The sequence below is a fragment of the Silene latifolia genome, chromosome 10, assembly GCF_048544455.1.
Source record: "Silene latifolia isolate original U9 population chromosome 10, ASM4854445v1, whole genome shotgun sequence".
NCBI classification, from domain to species: domain Eukaryota; kingdom Viridiplantae; phylum Streptophyta; class Magnoliopsida; order Caryophyllales; family Caryophyllaceae; genus Silene; species Silene latifolia.
In genome coordinates, this window is record NC_133535.1 from 89,900,953 (window position 1) to 89,919,634 (window position 18,682).

The window sequence follows — 18,682 nt, forward strand, 5'->3', positions numbered from 1 at the left end:
ATATATAACAAATGAATGCAATCTAAACTATATTATATGATGCATGGGTTTTTGTTATGGTTGGAGAGCATAATTTAGATTAGCTCCCAATGCATATGCATAAACTTCCCCAAACCAAAATAGACACTATTTCTAATGTCAAAAATTGGGGGAGTTCATGCATAGAAGTGCAATGCATGTAACTTAAAATTTGTCATTTTGGATTTTGAAAATGGGAACAATAAAATGAACACCTCAATGGGGCCAAGGTGTTAGTCCTCTAGATGATGCTAGGACTCCACAAATCATGATCAAGATAAAAAATTATAAGAAAAACAAGAGAAGTAGACAAACCATAAAGGAGGTGTAGGAATGTAGGATCCTCCCAAGAGTTTGCTAGTCCTCGCCCATTGCGTCATCATCATCATCATCAACCTCCTCACTTGAGGCATCATCAACCTCCATGGATGTGGAGTCATCACCACTCTCACTTGCACTTCCCTCTTCTTCCTCTTCTTCATTCTCTTCTTCTTCTTCATTCTCTTCTTCTTGTTCACCTTCTTGTGTACCACTCTCAACAACAACCTGTTGGAGTTAGTGTCCTCCACAATAGTTGATGCGCTATCGTTGTGTGCATCAAAAATAAAATTTATAAAACCTATTAGAACTAACAGAAGCTAGTTGTAACAGGGTCGATCCGCAGGGAGGTAGAGAGTTAAGTTGTTTAATTTCAGTCTATGAATTTCTGGGGGGGGGGGGGGGTGGATTGGACTAAGTCTAATAACATAAGATAAATAAGCAAATAATGATTGAAATGTAAACAATGATTAAAAGAAGGCTAAGACGATCGGTTCACTGTAGATGCGATGGCGGTAATCCTAGGTAAGTCTGAAATAATCATGTAAGATGGGCAAATAACAGGTCCTCTCGGTCCGAGTTAACTAGTAGCTCCTTTCGGCATATGCTACTAATCCCTAAGTCTCACTAAAACTAGCTCTCGCCCTGAATAGTGATTCCTAAAGCCTAAATTACTTATCTTTCGATCTTAGCAATTTAGTCGTCTTAATTTATTAATCTATTTTCCCTCCCTTATCTCTCGATCTTGTGGGTTGGTCAAATACTAGGCTTTTAACTAGTCGCATGCATTCGATTTTGTCAAATATAGCAATTAATAAACTGAAATAGTGCTAATCTAACACGAGGCCAGTCGATCGACCAGCTATGTCAGTCGATCGACCATTACCCGAATCAGGGTTACCTAAACTACGCCATCTACGCTACGGATCCCCTCACATCTTAGCGCGGGAGATTTAGCTACTCATACTGGAATTAATAACGGAAACGAAAATAAAGATGAAAACAACAGAATTCATAACTAAATTAAATGAACAATAAAACCGCATAAAAGAAAGAATTAGGTATAAGGGATTCTAACTAATCAATTCTAATCTATAAAGAAGAAATAAAAGTAAACTAAAATTTAGAACAAGAATTACCAGAAATAAAGAAGGCAAGAAAACGAATCTGGATGCAAAAGAAGAACTTTATTGAAGAAACTAATGAAAACTGTAGAACAAACTAGGTATGTCAATCTGAATCTCTCTCAAAAATCCCTATCTCCAAAGCAGTAGGAAGGAGTTACGTTATATAGAAGTGTCACGTAAAACCCTTCTCCCAACCTAAGTACAAATGGGCTTAGGTTAAAATCTTTTAATTCTCGTCAGATTGCATAAGTGGTCGATCGACCATATCAACCAGTCGATCGACTAAAGGTCGAGAATATCAGAAGCTTCTGACTTAAAATAAAACTTGCACGTCAGCTCATGTGGTCGATCGACCATGGACCCCAGTCGATCGACTGACTACTCTTCCTGCAGTCAACTATTCAGCATTCTGACAGTCTATAGACCATGTAGGTCATTCTATAGACCAAGTTAGCTGTTAATCCGCTTCTGAAACTCTCGCAAATCTATTTTCAGGCCTTGCTACGCGCACCAAGTTCATTTCCCGAGTCAAACCTTCATGTCAAATCCTATGCCAAGCACTTAGGGACGGATTCGGCTCGATTTCCGCTGAATTCTTTACATTTCTGCAATATTACACAAAAAAGGCGGAAGTGGACGAAATGGGGGAAATAGTAGAATAAACTACCAATGATGGACATAAAATGCGTGGAAATAAAGATGTAAAACATCATATTATAGACATCCTTGGACTTAGATCCTTGGTCGGCACTAATCTCTCTGGATAAAGGGCTGTCAAAAGTAGCTTTGCCCTCTCCTCAACATCTCTCGTACCGACATCCTTGGACTTAGATTGGAAATCCACTACCCTATCTTTATTATAGCTTGTACCCGCCTCAGGCCGCGTCAAAAATGAACCATTGACTGACGCTGGGTCATATTTAGGATCTGGAATTGTCCCGTCAGCATTGGGAGTTTCCCTCAAAAACCGCGGGGTCGTCTTACCCCGAAACAAGAGATCCCTCAAGTTATCTGGCATTGGAGGACGAAATGGTTCAACATCAGCAGCATCACCAGTCGATCGACCAGTGGGGTCGGTCGATCGACTGATCTCCTTTTTCCCAGAATGATCAGAAGGATCAGAAACTGTCGCTGAAGAGTAAGGGGTGGTCGATCGACCGTGAATACTGGTGTTCGTCTTTTTCTCACTCTTATTCTTCTTTCCTTTTCCATCATCTTTTCCACCTTTTTCAACCATAACTTCCTCGGGCTCATCCCCTACAGTAACGGGTCCATCAAGGGTAGACCCGCTCCTTAGTGTGATTGCATTCGGGGTCTCTTTCTTCTGGTCCGGCTGCGACGGTAACTGCCCCGGAGCTCTAGTAGCAAACTTATTGGCTAACTGGGCAATTTGAGATTCCAACATCTTTGTACTAGCCTCTCTAGCCTGAGATTCCTTCCGCAGCATTCCCGTCAAGCTCTGAAACATATTCTTGAACTCAGAAGCCTCAGAATTTTGAAACTGCTACTGCTGCTGAGGTACATAGGGTGGTTTCTGATATGGTTGCTGCTACTTATGAGGGGGCACATAATTCTGCTGCTGCTGCTGAGGTGGGTTTGGATTAAGAACATTTTGGCTGTTCCACCTCAAATTTGGATGCACATTAGAAGGATCAAAGTAGGTGTTGGTCTGCCTATAATGTTGAAAAGCAGCACAGACCTCATTGGAACTGGTACAGAAATCCGCAACATGTCCTTCTCCTCCACATCTCTTACACGAAAAAGGACCGTCTGACACAGCATTTACCTAATAAATACCACCCTTTGAAGCTCCTCCTAACTCATACTTGTCAAATCTCGCCGTAAGAGCCTCTAATGCAGCTACGGCAGGAGATTCAGCAGCTCTCTTTTGATTTCCCCTAGAGTTTCCATGCTCAGCTTTATGGGTGGCCATGTCTTCGATGGTTTTCCACCCCTTTGTTTCACCGCTATTTTCCTGAAATCTCCCATTAGCTGCAACATCTAGGATAGCTCTCTGATCATCATAAAGACCATTATAGAACTGGTTGCACAGAAACCATTGCTCAAACCCATGGTGCGGAATAGAGCGAATTAGCTTCTTGAATCGGACCCAAGCTTCATAAAAATCTTCATTAGGTCCTTGCTTAAAACTCGTGATCTGAGCTCTAAGTGCATTTGTCTTGTCCGCAGAATAGTATTTCTTGTAAAAAGCCAAGGCCAACAAATTCCAATCTGTAATACCTGAAGCAGCATGATCCAGATCCCTATACCACTCCCTTGCAGCATCTCGGAGTGAATAGATGAACATAGTCTCCTTGATCTGGTCCTGAGTAACACCTTCAGGTGGAGGGATAAAACAGACATAATCAACAAATATCTCCATATGCCTGGCAGCATCCTCATTTGCAGCTCCTCTAAATTGGTTCCTCTCAACCAGATTAATATAGGATGGTTTTGCTTCAAACCCTCTAGTGGTACCAGCTGGTAAAGTAAATCCCTTATAGAGATTTTCAGCTTTTGGCTCGGAATGACTCGCTATACTCGCCTCTTGAGCCATCTCTGGAGATGTAACTGTATCAGCTGTAAAGATAGAAGCTGGAGATGATGGTTGACCGTCTTCAAACAGCTCGTTCTCGTAAAAGTTAGACAGAGTACTCAGCTCTTCCTCTGTCGGTAATTCTTGAAATAATCTTCTCTTAACCCGCAAAGTCTTCTCTAACTCGAGATCTAGTGGCAATAGCTCACCAAGTTGTGACCTGCGCATAAGATAAAACTACAAAAAGAATATGAGAAAATTTTAAGGAACGGAAGTTCCTTAAACTAGAGAATAGACTAAAAAATAAAAGAACAACTAAAACTAGCGCTTCCTCCCCGGCAACGGCGCCAAAATTTTATGCACTGTCGTTGTGTGCACCAAAAATAAAATTTATAAAACCTATTAGAACTAACAGAAGCTAGTGGTAACAGGGTCGATCCGCAGGGAGGTAGGGAGTTAAGTTGTTTAATTTCAGTCTATGAATTTCTGGGGGGTTTTGGATTGGACTAAGTCTAATAACATAAGATAAATAAGCAAATAATGAAAGAAATGTAAACAATGATTAAAAGAAGGCTAAGACGATCGGTTCACTGTAGCTGCGATGGAGGTAATTCTAGGTAAGTCTGAAATAATCATGTAAGATGGGCAAATAACAGGTCCTCTCGGTCCGAGTTAACTAGTAGCTCCTTTCGGCCTATGCTACTAATCCCTAAGTCTCGCTAAAACTAGCTCTCGCCCTGAATAGTGATTCCTAAAGCCTAAATTACTTATCTTTCGATCTTAGCAATTTAGTCATCTCAATTTATTAATCTATTTTACCTCCCCTATCTCTCGATCTTGTGGGTTGGTCAAATACTAGGCTTTTAACTAGTCGCATGCATTCGATTTTGTCAAAAATTGCAATTAATAAACTGAAAAAGTGCTAATCTAACACGAGGCCAGTCGATCGACCAGCTATGTCAGTCGATCGACCATTACCCGAACCAGGGTTACCTAAACTACACCATCTATGCTACGGATCCCCTCACATCTTAGCGCGGGAGATTTAGCTATTCATACTGGAATTAATAACGATAACGAAACTAAAGATGGAAACAATAGAATTCATAACTAAATTAAATGAACAATAAAACCGCATAAAAAGAAAGAATTAGGTATTAGGGATTCTAACTAATCAATTCTAATCTATAAATAAGGAATAAAAGCAAACTAAAATTTAGAACAAGAATTACCAGAAATAAAGAAGGCAAGAAAACTAATCCGGATGCAAAAGAAGAACTTTATTGAAGAAACTAATGAAAACTGTAGAACAAACTAGGTATGTCAATCTGAATCTCTCTCAAAAATCCCTATCTCCAAAGCAGTAGGAAGGAGTTACGTTATAGAAGTGTCACGTAAAACCCTTCTCCCAACCTAAGTACAAATGGGCTTAGGTTAAAATCTTTTAATTCTCGTCAGATTGCATAAGTGGTCGATCGACCATATCAACCAGTCGATCGACTAAAGGTCGAGAATATCATAAGCTTCTGACTTAAAATAAAACTTACACGTCAGCTCATGTGGTCGATCGACCATGGACCCCAGTCGATCGACTGACTGCTCTTCTTGCAGTCAACTGTTCAGCATTCTGACAGTCTATAGACCATGTAGGTCAGTCTATAGACCAAGTTAGCTGGTAATGCGCTTCTGAAACTCTCGCAAATCTATCTTTCAGGCCTTGCTACGCGCACCAAGTTCATTTCCCGAGTCAAACCTTCATGTCAAATCCTATGCCAAGCACTTAGGGACGGATTCAGCTCGATTTCCGCTGAATTCTTCACAATTCTGCAATATTACACAAAAAAGGCGGAAGTGGACGAAATGGGGCAAATAGTAGAATAAACTACCAATGATGGACATAAAATGCGTGGAAATAAAGATGTAAAACATCATATTATAGACACGCATCAATAGTGCGTTTACATAATAAATCTTATTAAAGGAATATCATCAGATATTTAATTATTTGATCCTCGTCAGTTGATTAACGTAAATCGATAACGGTTGGCTAACTAGATTTTGACGTTATTGTCGTGAGACGACGGTGATCAACTGACCCCTTTCGGTCACACCTATAGGAACGAACCCCAATTGATAACTAATTAATTGTATGAGATACAATATATTTAGTCCCTTGATTTATAGACTAAAAGGTTAGTCGATTATTTTAGAGAGATTTCGAGTTGCGAACTCGAGGAGCGGAAGTTATTATTTAATTATGCGATAATTGAATAATAAATTTTATGAGACGGATTTTAGTCAATTAATTGTTAATTCACTAAAATTATACTAATTGATTAATGTGATTAATATTAGTACGTAAAATAATATGTGTAGCGGTACACGTATATTTTACGGAGTGATTTGGACTAAATTAATTGGAAGCATTTAAACATAATACGATGTTTAAATAATATTTACACGTATTTGTGCGACAAATATAAGAACCAAAATGGACCCGTAAATGGGATATTGGACCGTGTAAATGGAGTGTAGTGGATGATTATAATCATAATCATTTCACTTTGCTTATTTTTCTTCCATAAAATTGTCATATGATCTTTGTGCATGTGATAAAGATTGGACAAAAATTGAAACAAATCCACTCCCTCACACTACCTACTCCACCCGTCCTCTTCCCCTCTATATAGACAAACATGTTGTTCTTTTATTTACTACTTTACTTGTACACTATTTTGCATGTGAATAAAACTTGTTGGTCTTTCTCTCTAAAAACCAATAAAATTATTTACTAAGTTGTTAGTAAAATAAATATAATTACTAAGATTGTTAGTAATATTCACATATTATCAAGGGTTAATTTTACAAGTATCTAGTTAATACTTGTAAGATTATTTTGGGTGTTGTTCTTGGGTGCAACTTGAGAAGACTTTCTTTTTTAAGGTTTTTCAAGGCGGATCATCCATTTCTTTTTAGATCAAGAACAAACTAGATAGGTGATCTAGTTTGTGCCCATATTACCATAAAAATCTATGTAAGGAAATTGTTTTTCCTTAACTTTCATTTTTATGCTTTTATATTTGCATGCATGTTACATAGATCACTAAAATAATAAATTATGAGATAATTTAATTTTTATTAGAGAGTCTAATATGGATCTATGATCTTTCAAGTGGTATCAGAGTTTAGGCTTGTAATTTGCATGTTGATTTTAAGCATATTAATAAATTATGAGATAATTTATAAAAACTCAAAAATTGTGTTAGAAGAGGTTTCAGCACGAATTTTTTGGGGCATGCATACCTACTGATCTCAAAAGGTTTGTGGTAAAAGTTGGTGATTTATGAAGTTATTTTGCTATTTTTAATGGTTTTTGGTAGAAAACCGAGTCAAAATGTCGTATTTTTGTTAAGAGTTGACTAAAAATAGTTAAAAGTTGATTCGGGTCATGAAATTTTTATGGTGTTTCATGCATGTTTTCTACTGATTGTATGTAAAATTTTGAAGGTTGGTTTGAAGTTTTGCATGTTTATTGATTTTATGAGATAAAAGTCGATAAAAGTGAAATAAATTAACATAATTTTGAAACGGTTGATTATGCCCTTGATAAATTTATGTACATTTAAAAATATTATTTAAAAGTTAAAAGTGAAATTTAAAATGGGATTTCACCTTGTTTTGATGTTTATTGGTTTTAGTGGTTAAAAACCGATAAATATCGATATTTTTCTTCATAAAATTTATCCGGATTTTTTGGGTAATTTTTCTGACATTTTGGTATTCGTGGGAGTGTTCCAGAATACTCAAAATTTTTGTTTCAGTTTTTTGGTAATATTTTCAATTATTTTGGATTTATTACTTAAAAGTTATGATTTTACCGATTAAATTAGCAAAATATCACCAAATCAAACTAATTATTCATCATCAAATTAGTGAGGACTAATTTTGAGGTCCAAAATAGTTTGGACTTAAATGAGATTTAAGAGTTGATTATTGATTTTTACAAGTTAAAAATCGATTAAATCCACAAAAATGAGATGGATACCAACGATCGATAGATAGGGCGATTTTGGCATCATTTTACAGCATTTTAAGCATATTTATTTAAGTTGAATGAATGATTGTCATTTATTTAAAGTATTTATTTTATTGTACCTAGTATGGCCTAGTTTATTTTAATTGTTATTACCCGAAATGAATGGGAATAGCAATTTGTTTGTAATTAAATACGATCTCGTATCGTCGGTTTGTAATTAATTAAATAGTTTTATTTATTTTATTAATTAATGTATAATAGGAATAGCTATGTAATTCAATTGTAATAGTTATTCTTACCGACGTTTCCAAAAGACGGATTACATCGAGGCGGAGTTTATTTTTGGAAGGTGTTCCAAATCCCACAAGAAGAAGCCACTTTTGGAATGAAGAGGCAAGGGACCAAGGAGTTGGTTTCCGAAATGTAATAGACTAGTTTTTATTAACTAGGAGGCCATACTAGGATTTTTCATATGCTTACTTGCTTGCTTGTTTTATTTTCGTGCATGCCAAAATCGCCATTCACATGCATTATTTTCGCGTTTGTCAATTCACGTCATTTACATTCACCGACTTAGTTCACTTATAGGGAATTTATGACTAAATTGACAAGATCTCTCACATAACTAAAATTGAGATTAGCCTTACAAATTAGTAACACCTATGAATCCCTTGTTCATTAGAGTCACGCTCGCCCAAGCGGGGTGTTTTCTTTTTACCTTGGGTAAGTAGGGTGGTAAACGGTTATCATGCGCCAAAATTGGTTGGACTCAACGGGGTATAAGACGGTCTTGTATTCCGGGGCTAGTAGATGGATTTGAGGAAATCCGTCAACCAAGAGTTCTAGAGGTAGAATTAGTCAAGCGTTGACTTACCGAATTTTGATAATTATGGGATGTTTCGCCCAAGCGATGCCTATTTTTGTCTAAAGACGGGTCTTGGAATAATTTATATAATTTAGTGGGAGATCATTATATAAATGTTAAAACTTGTTGAACATGTTTTCACAAGTATTTTTAAAACATTGAATGTTAATTTTTCCTATTTTTTCGTTCTTTTTAATTAATGTATATACTATGACATCGCGCACTTCATCCTCCTTTCATCTTCTATTTATTATTATACTCGTTTCGTTCTTTCATAGAAAACAGTTTCTTTGAAAGAATTCGGTAGCAATGATTGGTAACATGATTTACTAATTCACCTACATAAGCTTACAACAATTATTGCGATTATTTTACAACTTAACATCCATACATATTTAAAAGGGGTTTAATATAGCGAACTCTTATTATGAGTTTGAAAGGGAGTCACATTTTATCAAGAGAGTCTTGATTTCGAAAGTGACACCTCCGCCATGATGATGACATATTAGTTTTAATTACTCAAGAGTAATTCAAAAGTTTGCGAAAAGAGTTTTCAAAAACACAAATAATACTCCAATATAATACCGTCAAATGGCTCAATTCGAGAAAAGCCAAATCGATTGTTTATGCGCTAAAGAGTTTAGGCATATGATGACAATTGAACGGTTAGGTAGTCCAATTTCGCAAGAAGTTGAGATTTTGCCACATGTTGCACTCACTTTATAGTAATTCACTCTTACTAAGTGTATAAAATATCACGAATGACTTGAAGAGAGGTCTTCATAAGATTCATTTTGCTTGTTGAAGCAAAGAGGAATATGAAAGTGAGTGGGAGTTAAGAAGATGCAACCCTAGATGTATGCGATAGGACAAAATTGAAGGAGACATCTACTCAAAGGATAAGCTAGTTCCACTATCTTGGTATGAGATACCAAGTATGGGTCATTTCTTTGTAAAGAAGTTCACATGAATTGATAAAACGTAAGACGTCTAGCATAGGACATTTTGTATCGAAATAAAGCTAGAGTAGCAATGATTTCGATAGGGACAAACGTACCTAAATTTGGTTTTAAAAGAATGTAATCATCTATGTTTATACATAGAAGGCATCACTCATGTGATTTAAAACAAAATGTTGTACCTACTCCTATGATAACTTGGTGGTTGGTTTAGACCACTTAAGTTAGAGGAATTTTACATTCTTCACAAAAACCAAATGTTATACTATCTTGTAGATTTTAAAGTCTCTAAACCGGTGAACCCAATTGATCAAACCTCAAGTAAAATTCGTTTCAAATGAGTAAACGAAAAGCACATTGAACAACCATTTGATTGAAAATCTTATGGTATGTGTGCATGTATTATGTTTTATTTTGCAGAAAAGAAACACAATAGTGAGCTGATTGACCATATACATACGGATGTGTAAGGCCGATAGTTGGTAATATACATACTTGGTTACTTTTACCGTATTGTTAAGTAGATATGAAAACCTCGTATCTATTTAATAAGACATAAAAGTGATTTTTAAAACGTGGAATATTTTCAAAATGAAGTAGTAAACCAAAAACACGACAAGATCAAGATATTGATCGGAAGTTTCAAAGTAATGACTTTGAAGGTCAAATGGGTAATATCAAGTAATGACCTTGATGATCACTAAGAAGATTGTGAACCAGTTCACATAAACCTTCTCCTTGGGACACAATAGAGTATGGTGTAGTCAAAAATATAAACCGAACTTTATGAGATATAGTTTGAGGTTTTTCGCAATTTTGTAAGCTATTTTCTCACTAAAAGTTTAAAACCCGACTATAATAGCCTTAATGACTCCATATGAGATATGGATAGGGAGGGTCCCTAACTTGTCATTTTTATACATTTGGGACCATAAATGTTTATGTTCAGAACCAATTTGTGTATTTATGAGGGTTATCCAAAATTGAACCACTTGGTTTTTACTCCTAAAAAACGAGAACAAAGAGTTTGTGGCTCATAATACTGTCTTTCCAGAAAGATTTTCATTTTCTGGAAGACAGAGTGGGAGAAATTTTGAACTTACGGAAGTCCAAGACCCACAAACTGAGTACAATGCAAGAAGACGTTCTTTATTGAGGCTCAATGGTGAGTACAATGCAAGAAGACGTTCTTTATTGTGGCTCAGTGGTTATAAGGAGATAACTTTGCGATAATATTGCTTTACTTTTCAAAAGTAAAATAAATCTTAAACCCTCATCAAAGGCTTTCCTATAGCATGAACTCTATGTGATGACGTGTCACCATGCAATTCGAATTGGTCTCCTTACACAAGATGTGATAAGGAAGGAAACACGAGATGTTTTCCAGACTTGATTTAAGGTGAATACTTTGGTAGGTTACCTTGATCTTGTCGTAAAGGTTACATAAGATGTTTAAAATTTGGGTTGGTTATAGAGAGTTTGTGACAACCCAAATGCCTTTATCAATTCGTATGTTCTTAGCAATATAGCCTCTCATGAGGATGAGATTCGGCAAAAGAATAATGAAACTTTCTCATTGGGAGAAGTTTTGTTGATCTTGTCAATGTTAAGAAGCCTAGCATGCTTGAAAGATCCCTTTTGTGATCTATATACGTCAAAGAGTTGAAACCTTGGGTTAAATCATGTCATTAAACATTATGGTGTTACTCGAGTGTCGAGGTACCATGATGATACATGGAGTTTAGTGGGAGCTAAAGTGAGTTTCTTCGTCTATATATGTGCTTGACATATTAGTGACTAGAAATGTAGCTAAGGTGATGTTTCTTAGTCTAAATATGTATTTGACATATTAGTGACTAGAAATATTCTCGGGTGAATATTTGAGAGTAGCATGGCGCATCTTAAATATCCGGATCTAATGAGATAGATCTCCATGGATACTAGCATCTTAGTCAAGTGACTTATGTGATAAGTTTCTTGACTCATTCAAGTTGTTGAACTATTAATATGATCTCTTGTGCTTCCGCTGCAGGATCTATTAAATATGCTAAAAGCTGCTCTCATCGGGACTTATCATATTGAGAATATGAGAAGTCATTACCAATCATTTTCTAGTGAGCGACACTAGTTGATTATCAAGAGCATCCTTGAGTACTTGAGAAGCACTGGGGATTTACTCTTGTTGTTTGGAGGAATCTATGAATTTCGTGTAAAAGGATTACACGGAAACATTCCTATGCTTATAAGATGTTATGGGCCTAGTTAAGGAATGGTTAGCATGTAAGAGTGCTATGTGCATAAAGAATAATATGTATAAGACGTTATACATGTATGAAGCGAATATGTATGAGGAGTCATACATAAAAGATGTCGTATAAAGGATGCCATATGAATGATTTGTATAAGAGTTATACGTATAAATCATGAACGAAAGCTAAGTACATTACAACATCCGATGTTGTATAAGAGATAGTTGATAATCGGAATTTAATGGAACTAGAGTAGTTCCGTTAGCCGAATATCGTCTCCCGAGAGACTGTGAAAACAGTGGGAGTGTTTAACTAGCTTAAGAACCAGAGTCTAAAAACTTGTTTAGACTTGTACTTAGAAAGGCTCTATGTGATGAAAAGATTGCATAGAACAAAGGAAAATAGCAATGGAAATTAGAGTGATGCAACTGTTGCTAATCCTCTAACCAAAGCCGTTGGCATAAGGTAGACATGATGGTTATGGCATCTCAATGTGATTGAGGAGTATACCTTAATTGCTAAAGATCGTTATGTAAATATTGGATAGAGTATGAATATTTACGTAAGTCATGATCGCATTCATTGTTTGAGTCTCTTTAAAGACTCAATTATTCAGTTTGACTGAAAACAAGAATACCTTGTTTATCCGAATTGGTTGTGGAGACAATGTTGAACCCCAATTCAAGTGAATAGGATGAACATTGTATTAGCCCCTAGTCACTTAATGAGGTGACGTCTCGGAGTGACTAGATTGTAAGACGATTGATGGTAGGTTCAGCACCATAAGGTCATAAGGATGACTAGTCGTTTACATAGGCAGATCGGGGACACTTTGCCGGGCAGTGACATTTATAGAGTCCCTTAGATCTATTACAGACGCCTGGTCGTGGCAGGGACTTCTAAGATGTTCCTATGAGTCGATTCTTTTGACTGGAGACTATTATCCAAGTCAATGCAGTTTCTGAGTGACTTTGGTTTTTGTCCTAGGTCGTGCCGTGAAAGGAGGCCAAAAGGACATCTTCTGAGTCATGATGAGTTGTATTGGGCAAAGATAGATAGGGCATACAGGAATTGTCCACCCACGTTGGGTAACTATATCTCAAGGCCACTCGAGGAGGTAATGACTACAAATGCGTGGCCACGCTCGGAAGTAATCTGTGAGAGATTTTTCCGGTCAGGTAGTCACACTCCCGATCGAGAAAACCACTCGCGATATGTTCATGTGCAAGTGCGACCTGAAAGACACCTTGCATTAGAGGTGGCAATCGGGTCACTCGGGTCGGTTACGAGTCGGGTTAAAGCGGGTCGGGTCATATCGAGTTCGGGTTATGTCGGGTCAGTGACGGGTTCGGGTCGGTTCAGTTTATGTCGGGTCATTTTTGGGTCGGGTCATCAACGGGTGGCAAGTCGGGTCGGGTCATTAGCGGGTCAGTGTCGGGTCAGGTTATCAACATATATTTTATCTTATATATTTAGTTTTAGATGGTAATTTTATGTTTAAATAATGGGCAGGTGTACTAATTGTAGTTTTAAGTGAAAATAATTAAGATAAATGTCAATTTGGTGTTATTTAAACCATTATTAAGCTAGTTCATTATCGGTTCATCTATCGGGTTGAGAAAATATCGGGTCACGGGTCGGGTCGGGTCGATTCGGTTTCGGTTCACCGAATTTTCGGGTTGTATCGGGTCGGGTTTCGGGCGGTTCGGGTCGGGTCGGGTCAGCTTTTGCCAGCTCTACCTTGCATTGAGTGGGAGATTAAAACGGACAAGAGAATTGGTAGCGCACACCTTGTGTCGGACAAGTGGGAGATTGTTGGAGTTAGTGTCCTCCACAATAGTGCGTTTACATAATAAATCTCATTAAAGGAATATTATCAGATATTTAATTATTTGATCCTCGTCAATTGATTAACGTAAATCGATAACGGTTGGCTAACTAGAGTTTGACGATATTGTCGTGAGACGGCGGTGATCAACTGACCCCTTTCGGTCACACCTATAGGAACGAACCCCAATTGATAACTAATTAATTGTATGAGATACAATTTATTTAGTCCCTTGATTTATAGACTAAAAGGTTAGTCGATTATTGTAGAGAGATTTCGAGTTGCGGACTCGAGGAGCGGAAGTTATTATTTAATTATGCGATAATTGAATAATAAATTTTATGAGACGGGTTTTAGTCAATTAATTGTTAATTCACTAAAATTGTACTAATTGATTAATGTGATTAATATTAGTACTTAAAATAATATGTGTAGCGGTACACGTATATTTTACGGAGTAATTTGGACGAAATTAATTGGAAGCATTTAAACATAATACGATGTTTAAATAAAATTTACACATATTTGTTCGACAAATATAAGAACCAAAATGGACCCGTAAGTGGGATATTGGACCGTGTAAATGGAGTGTAGTGGATGATTATAATCATAATCATTTCACTTTGCTTATTTTTCTTCCATAAAATTGTCATATGATCTTTGTGCATGTGATAAAGATTGGACAAAAATTGAAACAAATCCACTCCCTCACACTACCTACTCCACCCGTCCTCTTCCCCTCTATATAGACAAACATGTTGTTCTTTTATTTACTACTTTACTTGTACACTATTTTGCATGTGAATAAAACTTGTTGGTCTTTCTCTCTAAAAACCAATAAAATCATTTACTAAGTTGTTAGTAAAATAAATATAATTACTAAGATTGTTAGTAATATTCACATATTATCAAGGGTTAATTTTACAAGTATCTAGTTAATACTTGTAAGATTATTTTGGGCGTTGTTCTTGGGTGCAACTTGAAGGAGACTTTCTTTTTGAAGGTTTTTCAAGGAGGATCATCCATTTCTTTTTAGCTCAAGAACAAACTAGATAGGTGATCTAGTTTGTGCCCATATTACCATAAAAATCTATGTAAGGAAATTGTTTTTCCTTAACTTTCATTTTTATGCTTTTATATTTGCATGCATGTTACATAGATCACTAAAATAATAAATTATGAGATAATTTAATTTTTATTAGAGAGTCTAATATGGATCTATGATCTTTCACAACCATCTCCTCTTCACCCAAGGTACCACCTCTAGAAGCACTAGGAAAGAAGACTTCCTTATCCGCCCAACTAGGCAAAGGACAAGATGGATCGAGAAGTCCTTGCCTAGCAAGATGTAAAAGGGGCGGATATTGTGCTTTGTAGGCATCGACTCTATCTTCATAAGCTTGCTTGTGCATTTCTTTCATCAAGAGAGTTAAGTAGTCATCTCCCGCCTTAGCATTTTCGGGTTGAAATTCGCGGTAGAGGAATGGGTAAGGTGGGGTGATAATGGAGGAGGAGGGCTCGGCAACTTCTTCCCCTTGGTGTTGAATAATATATTCGGCTTCCTCGGAGAGTGGGAGAAGGTAATTCGGCCTCCGGATAATCGGCTAGTTGTTCAACAACCGGAGTAGTAGAAGTTGTAGCTTCCATAGGAGGATTTTGTTCTTGAATTTCCAACCTTGCATTGTGAACCACCAATGCCTTTGATGCTTGAATAGCTTGAAGAGCTTGTTGTCTCTTAGAAAGGGTCTTCTTTTGGGGTGCCTTACTTCCACCTTTTGTTCTTGCCATGCTCCTTTATGTAGTAACACCAAAGATAAGCTTGATTTCTTCGATTTCAATTAAGACCCAAATCGATTTAGGATAGTTGAATGTTGCCTTGTATCCCAAAAATCGACTCAAACTTTGAAGATGTTGGTGTTTTAATCACTTGTTATTGGTAAAGGAGTGATTTAATTGAGTTTTTAGGAAGTTTGGATTTGATTTGGGTGATTTTGGTTGAGAAATTTGATGTTGGTTGATGGAGAGAATGAGGGTTTTGAGGTTTTGGGTAGTGTTTATGTTTGAATGAATGAAAATGAATTGGGAAAAGGGGGTTTTTAAGCCCGTTAGATTTGAAAATCAGAGGGGAGACGAGCGGATAGGCGTCGGGACGAGCGTCTTTTGCTGCAGAATTGGTTCAGGAAAAATTGCTCTGGGACGAGCGTCTTATCAGCAAGACGAGCGTCTTTGTGTAATGGGACGAGCGTCCTAAGTTGGAGACGCTCGGATTACTTTCCAGGGAGAAATCCCAAAATTTGCCAGTGAAGAGACGAGCGGATTTCCTCTGGGACGAGCGTCCTGGCTGAGACGAGCGGATTCTTTGCTGGGACGCTCGGATTCTCAGTCAGACCCAAAATTTATTTTCCCAGCTTCACAAGACGAGCGTCTTTGACCCTGGACGCTCGGGTTTTGCTTCAGGACGAACGGATCCTCGTCGGGTCGCTCGGATTGTCCCTCTGCCACACGGATTCAGGTCCATCCGTGGGTGCTTCGTAACCTGTGTCATTCATTCTTAATTTCTTGTGGTCTTCATTGTGGGGGCACTACAAAGGCTTGGATAGCCTAGGCAATTGCTATCCCCACATTAAGGCAAAACACTACACATCAATAAACAATTGAGTCCCTCCCTCACTTCTCTCAAAATGATGAAAATCTTGATCAAGGCATAGAAATGTAAATCCAAAATTGACAAAAATGTAATAGAATAATTAAAATGCAAGTTAGGGAGTTAGAATATTTACAAGTGGTGGTTTAGGGAGGACTCCACCAAACTCTCATCCAATAATGAGATGTCAAGGGGGCATGTTCAAGGTGTTGTTGATGTTCCTCAACACCTTGAAGAAGTAGTCGAAAGCTTGTTCATTGTCATGATAAAGATCTTCAATAGACCTTTGCACTTGTTGTTTTTCATGGTGGTCTTGGGTCATAGCATTACCAATATAGGGATTGAATATCCCTTCAAACTCATCATCCCAAAGACCGCATACTTCGTCTACTTGATCCCTAAAAATGTCATGAGTTCATGAAGACAACTCTCCTTCTTTCTTGTCTTGGCCAATGAGGCCTTCTTCTTCACTTGTAATGGGTGAGCTTTTCAAGCTCTCTTTATTGCAATTTCCTTGCTCTTTGGATGGAGCATCATCCACTTTCTTCTTCCATTGAAATGCCAACTTCTTCCTATCATCTTGCCGGCTATAGTGATAAACCATAAAACATGGCTCATGTAATCGGGGAGTTCTCATTGTCTTGTCAAGATTAAAAGTGATTGTTTCATCTCCCACTTCAAGGTTGAGCTCTCCATGTTTTACATCGATCACCGCTCCCGCGGTGTGCAAGAATGGTCTTCCTAAGTTAATACAAATGTTGGAGTCTTCCTCCATGTCAACAATAACGAAATCCACCGGGATGAAGAATTTGCCAATTCTTACGGGCACATCTTCCCATACCCCTAAAGGTGTCTTTGTTGATCGATCCGCCATTTGAAGCGTGATATTAGTACACTTGAGCTCTCCCATTCCTAGCCTCTTGCTTACCGAATATGGCATGACACTAACACTTGCCCCAAGGTCACATAAAGCTTTGTTGATTGTAGTGTCACCAATAGTGCATGGAATGGAGAAACTTCCCGGATCCTTGAGCTTTGGAGGTGAACTTTCTTGAAGAATAGCACTACTCACTTTGGTGAAAGCAATAGTCTCAAGCTTCCGGATGTATTTATTCTTTGTAAGAATGTCTTTCATATACTTTGCATAGGCTGGAACATGATTGATCAATTCCGTGAATGGAATCGAGACTTCTAAGTTCTTCACAATCTCCATGAATTTTACAAGTTTGTCATCAAACTTAGGCTTAGCTTGACGACTCGGGAATGGAAGTCTAATCACAATAAGCTCCTTCTCTTTGGCCTTTTCTTCATTCTTCTTTGAAACTTCTTGAATGGTGGGTTCTTCTTCCCTAGAGTTTTGCACAACTCTTTCCTTATTACTAGTCTCCACAATGTCATCCTCAATTTGCTTCTTTGGCCCTTCATAGCTTGTACCACTCCTCAAGTGGATGGCACTCACCGATTCATGTCTTGTGGGATTACTTTGAGGTGGTAATTGCCCCTTTTTTCTTTGAGAGCTAGAAGATGCTAATTGAGTCATTTGGGTTTCCAACATTTTTGTGTGGGCTAGGATGTTGTTGATGGTGATGTCTTTTGCTTGACTATCTTTTTGCATTGGAGTGAAAAATTCTTGTTGGTTCTTTTGCATTTGGAGGACCGCTTTTTGAACATCAAAACCTTGGTCATTAGATTGATTGTATGGAGTTAGATTTTGATAACCTTGGTTTTGGTTGAAAAAGGGTCTTTGATTTTGGTTTCTCATTGGAGGTAGGGTGTATGTTGTTTGAGGATTTTGAACATTTTGGCTTTTGTATGAGAGATTTGGATGGAATTTGGTGTTTTCATTGTAATAATTGGAATAAGGGGTACCACTCTTGTATGCTTGGAAAGCATTCACTTGTTCACTTGTTCCCCTACATTCACTTTGGTCATGTCCCAAAGTTCCACAACTCTCACATACTCCACTTGGAATTGATGAAGATGCCACCATGGCATTAACATGTTGCTTAGGTGATTTGGAGGCTTCTTCAAGCTTAGCCATAACCTTCTCAAACTTCAAGTTAATGGTATCAATATGAGCACTAAGTTGAGCACCCAATTGA

The 18,682-nt window shown here is 37.5% G+C and overlaps 1 non-coding gene across 1 annotated transcript; it reads left to right on the plus strand.

The window, feature by feature from the left end:
• Window positions 1-3,529: 3,529 nt before the first annotated feature.
• Window positions 3,530-3,636, plus strand: LOC141609866 (small nucleolar RNA R71). The gene has a single exon (XR_012527773.1). It is a non-coding gene; the product is annotated as a small nucleolar RNA R71 (small nucleolar RNA).
• The last annotated feature ends 15,046 nt before the right edge of the window (window positions 3,637-18,682 follow it).